Source organism: Aotus nancymaae, unplaced genomic scaffold, assembly GCF_030222135.1.
Source record: "Aotus nancymaae isolate 86718 unplaced genomic scaffold, 86718_ANA_hifiasm-v0.15.2.pri h1tg000002l, whole genome shotgun sequence".
In the NCBI taxonomy this organism is placed as follows: domain Eukaryota; kingdom Metazoa; phylum Chordata; class Mammalia; order Primates; family Aotidae; genus Aotus; species Aotus nancymaae.
Window position 1 is genome coordinate 28,945,604 of NW_026988413.1, and position 17,851 is coordinate 28,963,454.

The window sequence follows — 17,851 nt, forward strand, 5'->3', positions numbered from 1 at the left end:
CAGCTATTTGGGAGGCTGAGAAATGAAAATCGCTTGAATCTGGGAGGCACAGGTTGCAGTGAGCCAAGATTGCGCCACTACACTCCAGCCTGGGTGACAGAGCAAGACTCCATCTCACATACAAAAAAGACAGTTCAATCACATTCCCAAGAAAATACATGGATGGTCTCCTAAAAGGAATCATAATTGGAAGCCATGTTCAATAATCCCTAAATAAGGACACAGAGGTTTCAGGTTGTCATATAATATAAAATAGTCTACCTTTTAGGCCACCTTTCTCAGGATATAAAATACACTTGTCTATTTTCTTACATTCCGGGAAGAGTCAACACTCTAAGGAAGAGGTCTCCAACCTTTTTGGCACCAGGGACCGGTTTTGTGAAAGACAGTTTTTCCCCACCGAGACACAGTCTTGCTCTGTTATCCAGGCTGGAGTGCAGTACCACGATCTCAGCTCACTGCAACCTCTTGACTCCCTGGTTCAAGTGATTCTGTCTCAGCCTCCCGAGTAGCTGGGATTACAGGCACATGCCACCATGCCCAGCTAATTTCGGTATTTTTAGTAGAGATGGGGTTTCACCATGTTGGCCAGGATGGTCTCAATCTCCTGACCTCGTGATCTGACCACCTCAGCCTCCCAAAGTGCTGGGATTACAGGCGTGAGTCACCGCACCCATTGGGAAGAAAATTTAATTTTTACACTGACAGTGAGGAGGATAATTTCAGGATGAAACTGCCCCACCCTCAGATCATCATTACTTAGATTCTCATAAAGAGCATGAGACCTAGACCCCTAGCATGTGCAGTTAGCAATAGGGTTTGCACTTCTATGAGAATCTAATGCTGCGGCTGATCTGACAGGAGGCAGAGCTCAGGCGGTAATGCTGGCTTGCCTGCTGTGCAGCCAGCTTTCATTCACGTCCCGCTGTGCAGCCTGCTTCCTAACAGACCAGGGACCAATAAGGGTCCGCAGTCTGGGACTTGGGGACCCCTGCTCTAAGGCACAAGCTGCATGTCTAGGTACCACAAATCAACCCAAATATAACTTTCTTATTTTTCAGAGGCGGTTGTAGAAGGGGGTAAGAATAGTCTATGGCTCACTGACTTCCTATAAAATTGACAAATTTTGATGTCCTGCGCTGTTACACAATCTTTCTATGAAGAACCATCTGACAGAGATCTGTCACATGTAGATCTACAGAATTTTCAGTGCATTCACCATCATTTTCCCACCTCTATCTACTTCTTTAGTTGCTGAATTTAATCACTGTTGTCTGTGCTTTTGTGCAATAAACTTTCAATTTCCACATGCTGCTCTAAGTGGTATTTTTCACTGTTGGCAGGAATGTAAATTATTATAACACCATTGGAGGTCAAGCTGGCAATTCCACTAACATTTAATATGTGGATGTCCTTTAAATGAGCAGTTCCACTTCTAGGAATTCAGTCTATAGAAACAAAGATGTATGTACAAGCATGGTGTCCTTTGCATTCATAGTAGTTTAACACAAATGCATAATTACAAGTTGAGATTTAAGTAATCCTAAATCTCATGAGCTCTAAGCTGGCAGAAACAATGCCTATCTTTTTCACCTACATATTACCAATATTCTCAATAAATATGATACAGCTGCTGAGAACAAGTGGGTGTTACATATTCTGCTATGGAAAGATTTACAAATAGAAAAGCCAATGAACGATGGTAAATATGATGTAATCCTGTTAGGGGAACAAAAGTGAGGGAAACATGGAACAGAATCCAGAGGAACATACTTGCCACTGTTAGAAGGGCTTATCTTCGAAGGTGCAAATTATAAGGCACTTTCAATTTTTCACATCATACATTTCCACTGCGATTAAAGTTTTTAAATTACATTTGGAAAAGGGAAAAATTTAATTCTTAAGAAAAACAATATGGTAAGCTAAGTAAATATATAAAGAAAACATCTACCTTTAAAAACAAAAAAACACAAAAAAGTTGCCTGCTTACAAACAGGGTCTTCACCGTTGAGCATCTGTTTCATCACAACAGCTCCCACACTGAGGCCATGGTCACTGCACAGTAGAGTCTGCCAACGCGTAACGATTATGCAGGGCAGGCTAAACACTGTTAGAAGGACACAATCATGAGAGCTTCCGGGTGCCCAGCGGTGTACTGTTGCCATGGCAGGTGGGCATCACTATCTGCAAATGAACTGCCAATCTCACTCTGAGCTGATAATGATCCTGCCACCACCACCTGCCTGCCATATGTTTTCTCTACTTGTCACGTAACAAGGAACTGCATTTTGGCATGCTGATCACTGACAATCTGATACTACTGGTTGATGTTTGTTATACCTAGCTGCAGCCCTTCAGAGAGAGTTGGAAAAAAGTGGAAGGAGGACATAAAATATTGCTCTGCCAACTGACCATTCACTAAGACCCAACACTTTGCCGTGAGTTAGCCAGCCAGTTCTAAGACAGCTGGTAATATGTGAAGGGCTGTGCCCGATCCTCATTGTGCCCTTTGATTCTGTTTCTCATCAGCAGAGTAGAAAAGGATCCCAGTCTTCTCATTAGAAAAAACTGGATTCTTTCTGTCTCCCTTAACCATCACATACAGTCAATAAAAAGCATGGAGTTTTGTTTTTTATTTTAATATAATACTGAGTAAGCACAGGGTGTGGCATCAGGAGTCAAGAATTCGTGCTCATAGAGCCCTTTCTCTGAGCAGCAGATAATCTGACAAAGAGAATATAATACGGAAAAAGAGGGTTCATGTATAAATAAACTGTCTCCACAATTTGCCCCTTTTACTAGAACTCTAACTCACACTTTTTTTTTTTTTTTTGAGACGGAGTTTCGCTCTTATTACCCAGGCTGGAGTGCAATGGCGCAATCTCGGCTCACCGCAACCTCCGCCTCCTGGGTTCAGGCAATTCTCCTGCCTCAGCCTCCTGAGTAGCTGGGATTACAGGCACGCGCCACCATGCCCAGCTAATTTTTTGTATTTTTAGTATAGACAGGGTTTCACCATGTTGACCAGGATGGTCTCGATCTCTTGACCTCGTGATCCACCCGCCTCAGCCTCCCAAAGTGCTGGGATTACGGGCGTGAGCCACCGTGCCCAGCTAACTCACACATTTGTAACTGTATATCCCAGAGAGTCTCAAAATTAATAGAGTGTTTGTTATCTACACCTAGTCAGCAAACTAGGAGCTAGTTTCTGCAAAGAGGGAGAGCAGGACAGTTTCAATACAGACTTTAGGCAAAAAATGGTGAATGCACAAGGGACTGGAATCAGTCAAGCATGTTAACCAAACTCCTTATAATCCCATTGATAATGAGAATATAAAGGTGATTATCCAGCAGCACTTTCCATGAATTAGGAAGTCACTGGACATATATATGCTTCTCTTAATGAGGAGAATCCTTGATTTCAATTGTCAGCCTACCCCCACTCTCACCAACACTTGACCAATTCGCTAAAATGCCAAGAAGCATTAGCATCAAGAAACACCAAGGCCTTCTTTGAGACGGAGTCTCGTTCTGTTGTCCAGGCTGGAGTAGAGTGGCACGACCTCAGCTGACTGCAACCTCTGCTTCCTGGGTTCAAGCAATTCACCTGTCTCAGTCTCCCTAGTAGCAGGGACTACAGGCACCTGCCACCACACCCAGCTAATTTTTGTATTTTCAGTAGAGACGGGTTTCACCTTGTTGGTCAGGCTGGTCTTGAACTCCTGACCTCTGGTGATCTACCCGCCTCAGCCTCCCCAAGTGCTGGGATTACAGGCATGAACCACCACACCCGGCCACCAAGGTCTTCTTGATTCAGCAACCACACCACTAACATACAGATATACCATTTAATTAAGATCAAATTTACGGAACATAAAATCCACCCTCTCGGTAATTTTAAGGTATAGCAGTTCAGTGGTTTTTAGTATATTCACAATGCTGTGCACCCATCATGCTTATCCAGTTCCCTGAAAAGAAACTCTGTATCGATGAAGCAGTCACTTCTTTTTCCCAACTTGCCCTACCCCTAGCCCCTGGAAACCATCAACCACCTATAGATCCCTATAAAGATTTTGTGAAAATGGAATCACATAATATGCAGTCTCCTGTGCCTAAATTCTTTTACTTGGGACAATATTTTCCAGGTTCATCTATACTGAAGCATACAGCAGACTTCATTCCCTTTTAGGACAGAATGTACTGACTGTAAGGATATACTATACTTTGTTTATCCACTAAGGTGTACTTTTGAGACTGCAGCTATAAGAGAAAGTATGTTGAGAACCACTTTAATAAAAAAAATCTTGTAATAATATTATTTTTAATAATAAGAGAAAGTATGTTGAGAATCAGTTGAGAGCAATCAGTGGCCTATGGAGAAGAGCTTTCATTGACAAACACTAAGCCATCAGAGTCAAATCATATAAAAGGAGTGATTTAATCTCCGAATCTGTCCACTTCAGAGAACCTCAACCAAATCTATTTTTTTTTTAATTAAAAGTCTCTCTCTCATAATGAGGAAGAAATCTTTCAGTGTCTCAAGGGATGGTCCAAACAATAAAACAACCTACCAATCAACTCAGGGGAAACGAAACTGCCTGGCAGCAGGTCCTTTGCTCCAGATGAAGAGTATAGCCACTGTTCAGGATGCAAACAAGACACAGATATAAACTATGCAGGGGAGGGGGTGGGGGATCCCTACAGGCTTTTCCCTCACCTACTGCATTTGCTTCCAAGATTCCTGGCACAACCTCATTCAAAGGAATCAGACTGTAATTTGGGTTTTAAGGACTCTCTTCTTAGTTAATAATACATAGTCTGTTTGAATGTATTGCTAGTATACACAGCAACAAATCTCTCCCTGATGCATCACCTGCAGTACTTCCTGTGTGATGCTCTTCAGATCAGCTAACCTGACTTCTCTTCTGCCCCTACCTCTAAGAGGTCAGATGGAAAACTAATGACAGAATCTTCTACAAGACAGTAGTAAAGCAATAAACAAAAATGACCCAGGGAGCTCTGCGCCACGATTTAATATGGAAATAATTTTTATTCTTGTGCTATTAAAGAAAAGTCTCTGGGTCGTTTAGCCCAGGAGGTAAGTCAATATCTCAAGAATAGGAGAATTAGCTTTGCTCTCGAGATAACATTTCGAGCTATAAATTTATTATCTTGGTTGTCAAAAGACCAGCTCAAGAAGACAGTGATGATATTTTTTCTGACACTATAGAATTTCCAGAAAATTTTAGACAACTCTACAGAGAAGAAGAACAAAGCCAAAATTTCTAGCAGTTCCAGAGAAAACGCCCAGGCAGTAAGAGAAGCATCCCAATACAATAACCAAGATTATACAAAAGTACCAACCTTCAAACACTAGAAAATCTTCAAATGAGGTGTCCAACTACAGACAAGAATTTACTGTAACTGCTGCCCAAGATCTTCACACAAATCACTCTAAATGAGGGTGGTCAAACAATCTCAAAACAAAAAATAGAAGAATGATCCAAAGCCCCACTACATATCGAGTATATATATATCAGAACAACCAGAAGGTATAGAAAATAGAAATAAATTTGCAGCCAGGTGCAGTGGCTCACACTTGCAATCCCAGCACTTTGGGAGGCCGAAGTGGGCGGATCAGCTGAGGTCAGGAGTTTGAGACCAGCCTGGACAACACGATGAAACCCCATCTCTACTAAAAATACCAAAATTAGCTGGGCATAGTGGCGTGTACCTGTAATCCCAGCTACTTGGGAGGCTGAGGCAGGAGAATCTCTTGAACTCAGGAGATGAAGATTGCAGTGAGCCGAGACCCCAACACTGCACTCCAGCCTGGGCCACAAGAGTGAAACTCCATCTTTAAAAAAAAAAAAAAACACTTGCTACATTAGAAAAATCGTAAGAAAAATGCTAACTGTATAAGTTATTAAAGACACCAAACGGAATAGAAATGCAAATAAGGAACAACTACATTTCAGGTTAATTAGTTATATCTATTATATCTGAAATATTAAAAATAGGTGCATAATATTCCTCTATTTTTCTCTCTAAAAGACAAACCAAGGCGCATAAGCATGTTGAGAATAAAAGGATATACTCGTTCATAAAATCTGCATAATAAATGGTTAAAACTGACAGAAGGTTATAAAATGAAATGTCATCTCAAATCTAATAAAATGAGTATTTGATTAGTGACATCTGCTATAATTCCTGTCAATATGCATCATGAAAAACATAAGAATAGAATAAATTGAGTAATATTCAGTGATAAGTCTGGGACTAAAAAGTCTAGAAAAACATCCCATAGTTAATAGGGCTGGGGAGCGATGGAAAGATCCATCAATAACATCTACAATGATAATACAAGGGTTATTAATGATTCACAGAAGTTAAACAACTTGCCCCCCCAAATTATGAAAAGGGGTCTTTTGAAAGAGACATAAAAGATAAATTGCCAAGTCATATATTTTGCAATTAGGCTAGATTATAAAAGGGTAAAAACAAAATGTATCTGTATGGGAAAAATTAATTTTAAAAAACAATTAATATTTAAATTTTTAATGATTTAATTACTGGAAAATTTCAATATAAATTCCAACTGTTAATTGGAGCTTTTAAGGGATAAATTGAAGTTTTATTTTAAATCAGAATGAAAAGGGCCACAGTTATCACCTAGAGCAAGCATGCACTATGATATAAAACAGATTCAGAAGTTACGTGACTTCCCCAAGTATAAACATCTAGTTAATAAAAGAGTTTTAATTCTAAAAATCAGAATAATATCTGAAGTATGAGGATAGGAAACCACAGTAAAAGGTACAGTATCAACATCATTTCAATAAAGCAAGTCTATTTTATGCTTGGATTGAACTTCAGTCTGGAAGGGCCAGCCCAAGGGCCTTCCAAGTTGTAATTATTTTAGAAGCTACCCTTAAAAGAAATGAATGACACAGGGAGATGGCTAAGAGAGTAGTCGGCAAGAAGGCTGACATATCTGTTAATGACTGTGGCTCTCTAAAAAACCACCTACCCTATAGCTATACCTCTTGCTGATCTATATAAAAGCATATCAAAAATTTTAAATACTTAAAAAATGGAGTATTTGTTGCTATGTTGTTTTTAAATAAGGGATTAAGAAATTAATCATTAAGGCTAAATGGTGTTTAAGATTAAAAATACCATTTACCTAGGCTAAATAGCATTTAAGATTAAAAAAAGGAATGAAATTAAAGTTAAAATGAGAGAATTAAAATCCCAGGAACCAAAAAGGTTGACTTTTTAAATGAGATAAAATACAAGGACTTAAAAGGATGGGAAAAAGCTATTAGGCTTCTTAAGTGACCAAATCCTATCTAAGAAAGTGCTCAACACTGTCAGTAAGTAGACATAGAATATTTTTATCTTTAACTCTTCTAACTTTTACATCCTCCAAAATGTAGATGACTGATTTTGTAGGGCTTAGTGATACTTACGTCTAGCTGATACTAATACACAGTATGGCTTGTTTATTAAAACATAAAATAAAACCACGTTACCATAGTTCAAAAAAAATTAAGATGAATATACACCAGTTAAATAAATTATACACTCATGGAATAAAATAACATAAAGCCATTAAAATCAACACATAAAAGTTTATTTAAGGATGTGGGGAGATGTTCAGGCTCCACTGTCAATTTTATTTTATTTTTGAGACTGAGTTTTGCTCTTGTTGTCCAGGCTGGAATGCAGTGGTGTGATCTTGGCTCACTGTAACCTCTGCCTCCTGGTTCAAGCAATTCTCTTGCCTCAGCCTCCCGAGTAGCTGGGATTACAGGTGCCTGCCACCACACCCAGCTAATTTTTGTATTTTTCATAGAGATGTGGTTTCGCCATGTTGGTCAGGCTGGTCTCAAACTCCTGGGATTACAGGTGTGAGCCACCGCGCCTAGTCTCCATTGTCAATTTTAAAAAAGGACACACAGACACAGATTAAAATATAAATGTATAAGTGAAAGAAAATACCCCAAACTGTTATTTGAATTACTTTAATTTTTCCTTTATATATGCCAAACTTATTATAATAAACATATATATTGCTTTTATAATCAGAAAAAAATGACTACAGAAGAAACACGAAGTTATTCATGGTTCAAGTATGTTCTGGCCAGGTGCAATGGCTCACGCCTGTAATCCCAGCACTTTGGGGGTCTGGGGCAGGTGGATTACCCGAGGTCAGGAGTTTGAGACCAGCCTGTATTTTTGTATTTTTAGTAGAAACGAGATTTCACTGACTAATATGGCGAAATCTCGTCTCTACTAAAAATACAAAAAACTAGCTGGGCATGGTGGCACACATCTGTAATCCCAGCTACTCAGGAGGTTGAGGCATGAGAATCGCTTGAACCTGGGAGGTGAAGGTTGTAGTGAGTCGAGATCATGCCACTACACGCCAGCCTAGGCAGCAAGAGTAAAACTCAGTCTCAAAAAAAAAGGGTATGTTCTAAGATTTCTAAGGTAACATTAGTTAACATCATTTCTAAAAAGCAGTGACACATGTTAGTATGAATAAGGGAGATTAGATTTCCTATATATAATTCTCCAACAGGCTTCTAATCAACCCACTAATTTTCATTCAGTGCCCACATATTCCTACTTCCTTTCAAGTAATAAAACTAGTATAGTTGTACATATATTCCAAGAAACAGACCAAAAATTTGGCAACTACACCACCTGAGGTGGAAGACAATGGGATTAGTTACAAAGAAGATGAAGATTAGAGGTTTGTAAAGCTTTCCAAGGTTGTGAACTAAGAAAACAAGATGGTAAACAACAGCAAAATGGTTGCAACTGCTAAAAATGACATTCCACTGCTCATCAAGTATTTTTAAAGCAAGCTTAAACAAACAAACAAACAAAAGAATGCATGAGGAGTCTTGCATATGTGCAAACAGCAAAGGAATATTCCACCTTTTTTTTTAACACTGGGAATGCTACTCTTGCTTAAGTGATGGAAGAGAAGAAAAGATAAAGTGATTGAGACAATGAAAATGGGTAAAGATCAGAATTTTCATTCTAGGCTATACAGGGCTGAAATGGATCCTAAGCTAAATTGCTTTGGTCCTTAGAATAAACAGCTTATCAAGAATCAGGTAGCAAGAATGAAAACCACAGAGGTGGCCTTGAACACTTGTTATGACTTCAATGAACAAGGAGAGAAAACAGATTTAATCTGCATCAAGGAATCCGGCTTATAAAAACAAAATAAAACCTTAATACTTTCCTAAGAATAAAGCACTGACTTCTTTTCCATGAAGAATTTAAAAAAACTTGTAGATAATTTTTCTGAGATGACAAATAACACTATTGCTGAGGATGTATATAAAATCAGATTTTTTTTCAATTACCTATTTTGGTTAACATGCACTTAGTTTTAAAAGGGGTATTATTTAAAATCAGTGGAAACTTAAAGATACCACCATAGGAAAAAAGACAGTATAAAAATATAGCACTGGGGCCATGCAGCGCGAGCACACAGAGCAGTGGAGGGGGCGGGCTGCCACTCAGGAATCTGCAAACCCCAGTCGGTGTCGCATCCCCAGCCTGCCACCCATGGCCGCCTACAAACTGGTGCTGATCTGGCACAGCAAGAGCGTGTGGAAACTGGAGAACCGCTTCAGCGGCTGGTATGACAGAGACCTGAGCTCGGCGGACCACAAGGAGGCCACGTGTGGTGGGCAGGCACTGCAAGATGCTGGCTATGGGTTTGACATGTGCTTCACCTCAGTGCAGAAGCGATTCGGAACCTCTCTGTACGGTGCTAAGTGCCACTGATCAGATGTGGCTGCCAGTAGTGGGGACTTAGTGCCCCAGTAGGATCTCACCAGTCTCAGTAAAGCAGAAACTGCTGCAAAGCATGGTGAGGCCCAGGTAAAGCTCTGGAGGTGCTCCTATGATGTCGCACCACCTCCAATGGAGCCTGATCATCCTTTGTACAGCAACATCAGTAAGGATCGCAGGTATCCAGACCTCACAGAAGATCAGCCACCCTCCTTTGAGGGTCTGAAGAACACTATTGCCAGAGCTCTGTCCTTCTGGAATGAAGAAATAGTACTCCAGATCAAGGAGGGGAAATGGGTACTGATTGCTGCCCATGGCAACAGCCTTCGGGGCATTGTCAAGCATCTGGAGGGTCTCTCTGAAGAGGCTATCATGGAGCTGAACCTGCCGACTGGTATTCCCATTGTCTATGAATTGGACAAGAACTTGAAGCCCATCAAGCCCACGCAGTTCCTGGGAGATAAAGAGACCATGCGTAACGCCATGGAAACCATGGCTGCCCAGGTCAAGGCCAAGAAGTGAAAGCCAGAGGGCAGGCTATTGTCCCCAGGAGCACTTTCCCTGCCTGTCTCGCCCCTCTGCCCCTCCCTCCTGCACATGTCACACTGACCACATCTGTAGGCATCTTGAATTGTAGCTGCAGATGGGGACCAGTGGCTCCCATTTTCATTTTAGCCATTTTGTCTCCTGCACCCATTCCCTTCATACATTCTCGTCAGAGTAGTACTTCTAGGTCACAAGTTCTGAGTTCGAGCTGTGGAAAAACTCCCCTTATCCAACAGTGTTTAAAGGTAGTGAGTTGGGTTTTTGCGAGTGCTTTGTTTACTAAGGACTTGTGGGGAAGAATCATGCTAAGCCATGACCAATGAAGAGAAGCAAGAGAGGCTGTCTGCCCCCAGGAACCAGTCCTGTGTTCTTCTGCAGTCAGGCCACTGCCTGGGGGCTCTAGTCATTCCAGTGGAAGACAAATGTAACCTGCATGGTGATGTGACAACTATTTCCTTCCTGACCCCAGAGGAGCTGGCTCTAGAAGGTTGGGATAGGTCCTAAATTTAGTTTGTGTGTTACATTTACTTTTATATATAAAAAAAGAAAGTATAGTGTATATATAAATAATAACAAAACAATAACCTTTCTGGGGTTTCTCATGGTGGTTGAAATAGTCCCACATATGGTCATCAGAAGCTAAGCCATTCCTCGTACCAATATGGGATAAACTCCGTGACCTCTGAGGGGCAGGAGTGCTTCCTGCTGTGTGCTGTAGAATCCCTCCCCGCCTTGTTTCATGGCAGTGAAATGCCTCTTGGTCTTGTCCAAGTGTGTCTTTCACTGATTTCTGAATCATGTTCTAGTTGCCTGGCCCTGCTACATGCCAGCATTCATTTGAGCATAGCTGGACTAAATCCTTTTTCCAGATCAGTATAATAAAGGGATGAAGTGCAAAATAAATAAAGAAATAAATAAAATATAGTGCTGCATTTGCAAAAATAGTTGTTTACTTTTTAAAAATTTGCCTATAATTTTTAATAAAGCAACATTTCTGCTTCATTTTGTCATCGTCATACTCACTATTTAATACCAGGGCAAATCCTTCATTGCCTAAGTATTGACTATGATATGAGTAAATATAATGTATCACTCTGTAACACAAATCACAACAAATCTCTTTCACTTTAAATCTCTCAAGGTAAGTTTAAACAAAATATACTACCTATGGGATTAGAAATAAACTCACTTTATAATATTATCTAAATTTAATCAATACCTGAATTCACCAATACCTCCTCAATTAAGTCTTGACTTTTAAAAGCAAATATGTCAAAGTGAATTAAAAAAAAAAAGAACAGTTTGCAATGCTGGATTAATTGGGCATTCATTTGCAGAACTCAAAAATGTTGAGAGAGGCAAGGCATCCAACATTTCTTTCTAACTGATGATCAAACAAACTTATAGGTTAGACAGATAAGTTCAGGGGATTGAGAATCTTTAATTTTGAGCTATAAGTTTAAGACTTTCAAAGAAGCTCGGGTTTTTAAAAAGCTACTGGTAGGGTGCATACTTTGCCCTTTCTTTAGTTTCTTTTGTGTCAAAGTAAATTAAATCCTCCTCAGATGTCTTGCCAGCTCCCATGGGAACCCCACCTGATTATGAAAAATGTGCCAAGAAACTCAGAAAAGAAGGAAACAAGATGTTGAGTTCTCTCCCAACTCCCCCTTCCCAAGGCCATTTCCACTTCCTCCCAGACTCAGAACATCCTAGTAAGGGGAACCAAGCACCTGGGGGTGAAAAAGACTTTCTAAAGAAGGACAAGCAACAGACTGTCATCTTGCTGGATTGGTTTTGAAAGCAACTAGGAGGTGGAGGGTGTAAGGGAAATAAGGCTGGCTGCCTTATTCCTCGTAAGAACTCACTCTGTATCTCCCCCCACCACACTGCTCACTTTGCCCATCCCCTTCTCTCTCTCACTCAGCCTTATCAGGACCCAGCACTAGTTTGTTTTATTTGTCATATTGTGTACTGCTCTCTGTTCTTAATTTTCCTAAACCCTGACTCAGTAGTTTGCTGTTATCGATCGTGCTCTTACAATGTGCCAAGCACTGCACTAAATGTTTAACATATATTACCTCATTTAATGGTGGTCATGACAGGACTGGGTTAGGTAATGCTACCCCAGAGATTCAAACTCATGGCTATTTGGTTCCAAAGCTTATACACTAAACCACTACAAATAGCCAACAACAGGATATTGATTAAATATTCAATGATATTAAATGATAAAATATCTCATGTAGAAGACTATTTAATGACATAGAAAAACCATCATATTATGCAGGTTACAAAACAGTAAGTAACAAATAATTATAGCTAAGTTGAAAATTATGCAAACATACAAGTGCATTTAACAAAAAAAGACTGGAGTAATACACACTCCAGTATTAACAGATGCTACCCTGGATGGTAGGGTTTTTTTTTCCCTTTATCTTTTCCTCTTTAAGATTTTTAGAATAAACAAGTGCTGCTTTTATAATTGAAAAAATGAGCAGTAAATGTTACTTACAACAAAATAGAAAAAAAAAATGCAGTATCATAAACAAGAATAGAATGGACAATATCACCAATATTAGCAGAATTCACAATCGCATTTTCAAGCAGGAAAATTATGGTCATAGAGAAAACTAGACTAAAATTTTACATGAAAATTGTAAGCTCTAAGTTGTACAGATCAAATATGATAAACCTTTACCACCTGCAAGCACACAGAATTGAAACACAAATGCAAAGACACTATTTTTGGTGATATGTATGAAATTTAAACTGTATTTATGATGCTAGCATATGTGTAAAAAGGGAGAATACCTACCCACCAACTTATCTTCCTGTGTAGGCCTAAAATATCCCTGAAAAGATTCACAAGGAAATGGTAATATTGGTTGCTTCTTTGGTGATAAAATGAACCTGTGAAGGACTAGGGCAAAAGAAAGGTCTCCAATTGTATATTCTTTATTAGCATTTGAATTTTAAACCAAGTAAATGCATTATCTACTAAAAATAACAATTAAAATAAAAAATGAACACACCAAGAGAAAATCTCAAAATGATATTGATTTCCCCATAAATAAAAGTGTCTAAAAGATAAAAGGGATGTTAAATAATTCAAATGTCTGCCCATTTTATATAATAGCTTGTCAAAAAATATCCTATGTTTCCATATTGGCTTTCCTGCCAAATGACGTCAAAATGTCTGTTTCAGCAATAAAACAACCAAATTCATTTACTTTCTTGATTTGACTTTTTTAAATCTTTAGAAGAAAAAATTTTTTTAATCACTGCTTTATCCATATATGTGCTTTCTACGCAGCTATTTTTTTTAACACATCCTTTCTACATCTATTTTTAAAATGTAAAGAACAAGTTATGTTACATAAAACAAAAAAATTTTAAAAATTCTATCTTCCTGGCTGTTTAAAAACTAAATTTAAAAAAATCCTGTAAAGAAAAGTACCTTTGCCTGACCATAGAAATCATCCCAATGTAAAAAGCAATCCCTGAAAGAAACAGAAAAAACAAGGACACAGAGAAATCAACCCTGTACTGCTACCCATCAACCTGCAGACAGAGTTGGAGAGCAGAGATGATGACATGGAGTCCAGGAAAAAAAATCCAATCCAAATGTGAATTACAGAAACCTGGGTCATTCAAGGAAAACAACAGACTCTGAAGCAGGTCAGTGATATCCAAGTACTTACTCGTTTACTAGCTGAAACAATATCCAAACACCCCACATGCCACTTGTGCTTGGGGCAGCATCAGGCAAATCCATCATTAGAGCACCCAGCAAGGACACACATACACTGGCCCATCAACTAGAACTCCTCAGGAAGGGAAACCCGGACTAAGAGGAATGACTGATTCAACGTTTTCCTTGTCCATGTTTTCTCTTTTCCAAAAACGATGGGAAATGACAGTTAAAGAAGGCAGAGAGTTCTAAATGTACTACATAATATAATCTCGCCTGGAACATTCTGAGTGTTCATTCGGGAGGATCCAAGGCCAAGAAAAAACTGGAGCCATCAAGCAAAAACTTAAGCAGACCTGGTTCAGAGAAAAGCTAATGCTCTGTCAACTCTGGTACGGAACCAAGCTTCATGCTGCTAGAAGGAAGAACAGAAACAAGAAAAAATGGCGTTTAGCAAATCACTTTTTTCTTGTTAAGGCCAGAAAGGTCCCAGGAATCCACTACAACAGCCAAGTCAGACATAAAGGCAGATGGAGTCTATACATTGGAAAGTGAGAGCTACTACAAGCTTAGCATTTTGACAATTTCGGGTTGGAGGTCTAAGACACTTTGAGGAGGGGGATGGAAAATGGAACACAAAGGAAAGGGGGAGAAAGGAAGGATAGAGAGGGAGGAAAGAAAATGAGGTTAGAAAGAAAGGAAGGGAAAGTTTGTGTCTGTAACATTAAAAAGACTATCAATTCTACTTTTGGTCTCTGAATGGTGAGAGAGACATCATAAATCTATCTAGACATAGTGATCTTATTACCATTTGCCCCTTGGAAAGCTGTGATTAACTACACCAAAGCAGAAATACCGAAGAACAGCAACATGACTCATCTTTGTCTTTGATCTTCAAAAACTCTCCCATGCTGTGGAGTTCAAACTACATGCTGCTTTTCTTCTAGACTGCTGGCAGCAAGCAAACTCCACCACTGGCAATAGGAGAAACTAGGGGAAAATGTGAAAAAGCACCTGGATAATGTCAAGAAGTCAATCATTCTGATGGCAATGGATTCCTAAAGCCATTATTTAAAAATGTAGTGGACTGACAAATGACAGAAGTAAACCACCACCAGCCCTCAAGTGGGAGAAAATCATTAGGAACCACACATCTTAGAAAAGTAGAAAGCAATTCCTTTCCCCAATAACTAACTGAATTGTAACCTCAACCTAACCACTTAAACATTTCAGATGAAAAGATCTGCTTTGACCCTAACCTGGTAACATAAACAGAGGTGGAGAAAGAATGAATTCAGTCTCCTAGCTTGTAGGGGTTGGGAGAAGGTGGGCATAATGGGTGATTAAGATAATTAAAACCACCGCAGAGAAGCAGTAGAGATTTATATTATAGCATTCTCAGCAAACAGGCCTTTAACAATCAGTGTTCACAGTAAGTTCAAAGAATCACCCAGTGGCCACAGGAATCAAGGATTTGTGCGTGACACATAGCCATCACATCAGTATTCATCAAATTCACTGATATTTAAAATAAAACAATCTTTGATGATGAAAAGATTAAACTTTTGGAACCATAAAAGTAGTCCAGTCTATGCAAAACAGGTCAACAAATCTTCAAACTGGTGTTTATGAACTGATCCTCAGAGCCTGCCTGCCAGTTTCTTCTGTTTTTAGAGCGGGGTTAACTAAGGGCCAAAATAAAACGGGGGTGAGATAAACAAAGACTAGATGTACTTCAGGCCAGGACTCCAGGCTCCTGAGTTTTTCTACCTCCAGCCCATCCTACAAGATGAGCCAGCATCCCATGGTGGAAAACCACCTGCCTCTTTATGGTGGCCCTCCTCAGAGTCAATACTGGTAAAACTACATATTTATAAGTAAATGTTCTTAAGTTAGAATCTGATTAGAAATGCCAGGATGACAAATTGAGTCTTTCTGGATACTTTAGTAAGATCATCTTTTTAGAGGATAGAGAAAAAGTAACCTTTGGATTTTCCAAATTAAGAAAATGGGAACAATGAAAGAAATGAACTAATTCCAAGTATAACAATGTGACAACAGACAATCTTCAATTGCATATCTTCCAGCCTGAGGTCATGGAAATATCTCATCTCTTCATTTTAATGTAGCCTGACAAATTCTGGACAAGGCTGCAGGTCTGCATTTGAGGTGCTAGCTTCTATAGTTTCACCCTGAAGAACTAAAACAGTTCCATCCATTCTCACCTGCTCAAATTTACTCCTAATGTGGCTGTTTGCTTACACTCTCTCCCTATACTACACAAACCCAAGGAATCATAGGTGTCAAACACGATGTCCATTTTACAAATGAAGAAACAAGGTCTCATGAACACAGAAATCACCAAATTATGATTTTCTCACTCAAATGCTGAGAGACTCAATCAGAAAGCTAAAAAAGCCTCCCCTGCTCTCTAGCTGCATGAGACACCATCTTACCAAAACTCAATCACCTAAACTTCCAGTTAAAGACCAGGTCACCTCTGTGACTTTCTTCTTTCTTCCAATCTTTACTTTTCCTTTCCTTGCTTTTCTTTTGGTATCTTTTTTCTGGGGGTTAAAGGTTTGGAGGTGGTAGAAACCTACCCTAGTGGAGGAAATTTTGCTGTTTTACTGCCCACCCTGCGCATCAGATTCTACTAGGACGGGCTCTGAGGAGCTGGGCTCAGTAGCAACCTGCCAGGCAAAAAGGTATGCCATACATTGCAGACACGGCAGAGTGGAGCAAGGCACTGACTTACAGATTTCCAACTCATTTGCACTATTACTGGGGAATAGGAACATTAATAATCCCAAGCCAGGGGTTGAGAGGGAGGTGGGAACAGCAGGGTTCAGTCAAGGTCCATCAACCTTATGTTACTTAAAACTTTAATAATAGAGAATTCAAGCCAAAAAAATTAGTTTATTGCCTATTAGTTGAGTAAATCCTTCTGTGCTTTTTAAGAACAGGATACAAATAATGCACATTTTCAATAATGAAAAAAAGACACAGAAAAGTCCCAAATCAGACCTACAGCACTAAGGAGTGACTGCTCAGCTTCCCTAATGAAGACTTCACATTACAAGCTGCCAATCAGATGTAGTGATAATCCAACAATTTTAATTCATATACAGCAAAACATAAGAAAACATATTTATCCAACCTATTTTTAAAGTCTTGGTTTGCATTCGATTAGACAGTACTTATACCTAAAGTCTCCTTGAATTAGGGCTCCAAGTCCATATTATTATATAACAGTATGAGGAAATTTAAAAAGCAGGTGACAAGGAAACCATTTTCCCAGCTCAGAGCTATTATGACAGGGCTTCTCCATCCCTTCTCCACATCCAAATCTTCGATATGACAAAGCACAGGACAAATCCCACCCCTTCTGTAAAGATTTATTGAGGCCCTCAACCTCATTCTCAATGTCAAGCACAGTCTCAGGAACTGTGAGCCAATGAAAAGACAAGACAGGCTCTTTGCTCTATGAGGTGGGGAGGTAGGTCAGACCTAGGAACTACTGCAACAGAAATGGTCACAAAAACATCATAGGAGGACAAAGAACACCAGATTTTACATGGCGAGCCAGAAATACAGAATAGAGGTAAGATTTCTGACAACAACAAAAAAAGTATGAAAGCAAGAAGTTGTGCAATTGCTTGGCATGTCCATGGAATGGTGAGAAGTTCTTTGTGACATATTATGTGGAGAATAAGGCCGGAAATCAGACCGGAAATGGAAGCAAGATGCTCACTGGAAGTTACAGTATTTTACATACAGTTGCCTTTTCTTTGC

General features: G+C 39.4%; 1 protein-coding gene and 1 pseudogene across 1 annotated transcript in view; one reads left to right on the forward strand and one right to left on the reverse strand.

Annotated features, from left to right (window-relative positions):
- Positions 1-17,851, reverse strand: part of SND1 (staphylococcal nuclease and tudor domain containing 1) — a 444,881-nt gene that overhangs the window by 256,346 nt on the left and 170,684 nt on the right. The gene's annotated exons all lie outside the window — the stretch shown is intronic.
- LOC105732027 (phosphoglycerate mutase 1-like) lies at positions 9,592-10,341 on the forward strand (annotated as a pseudogene).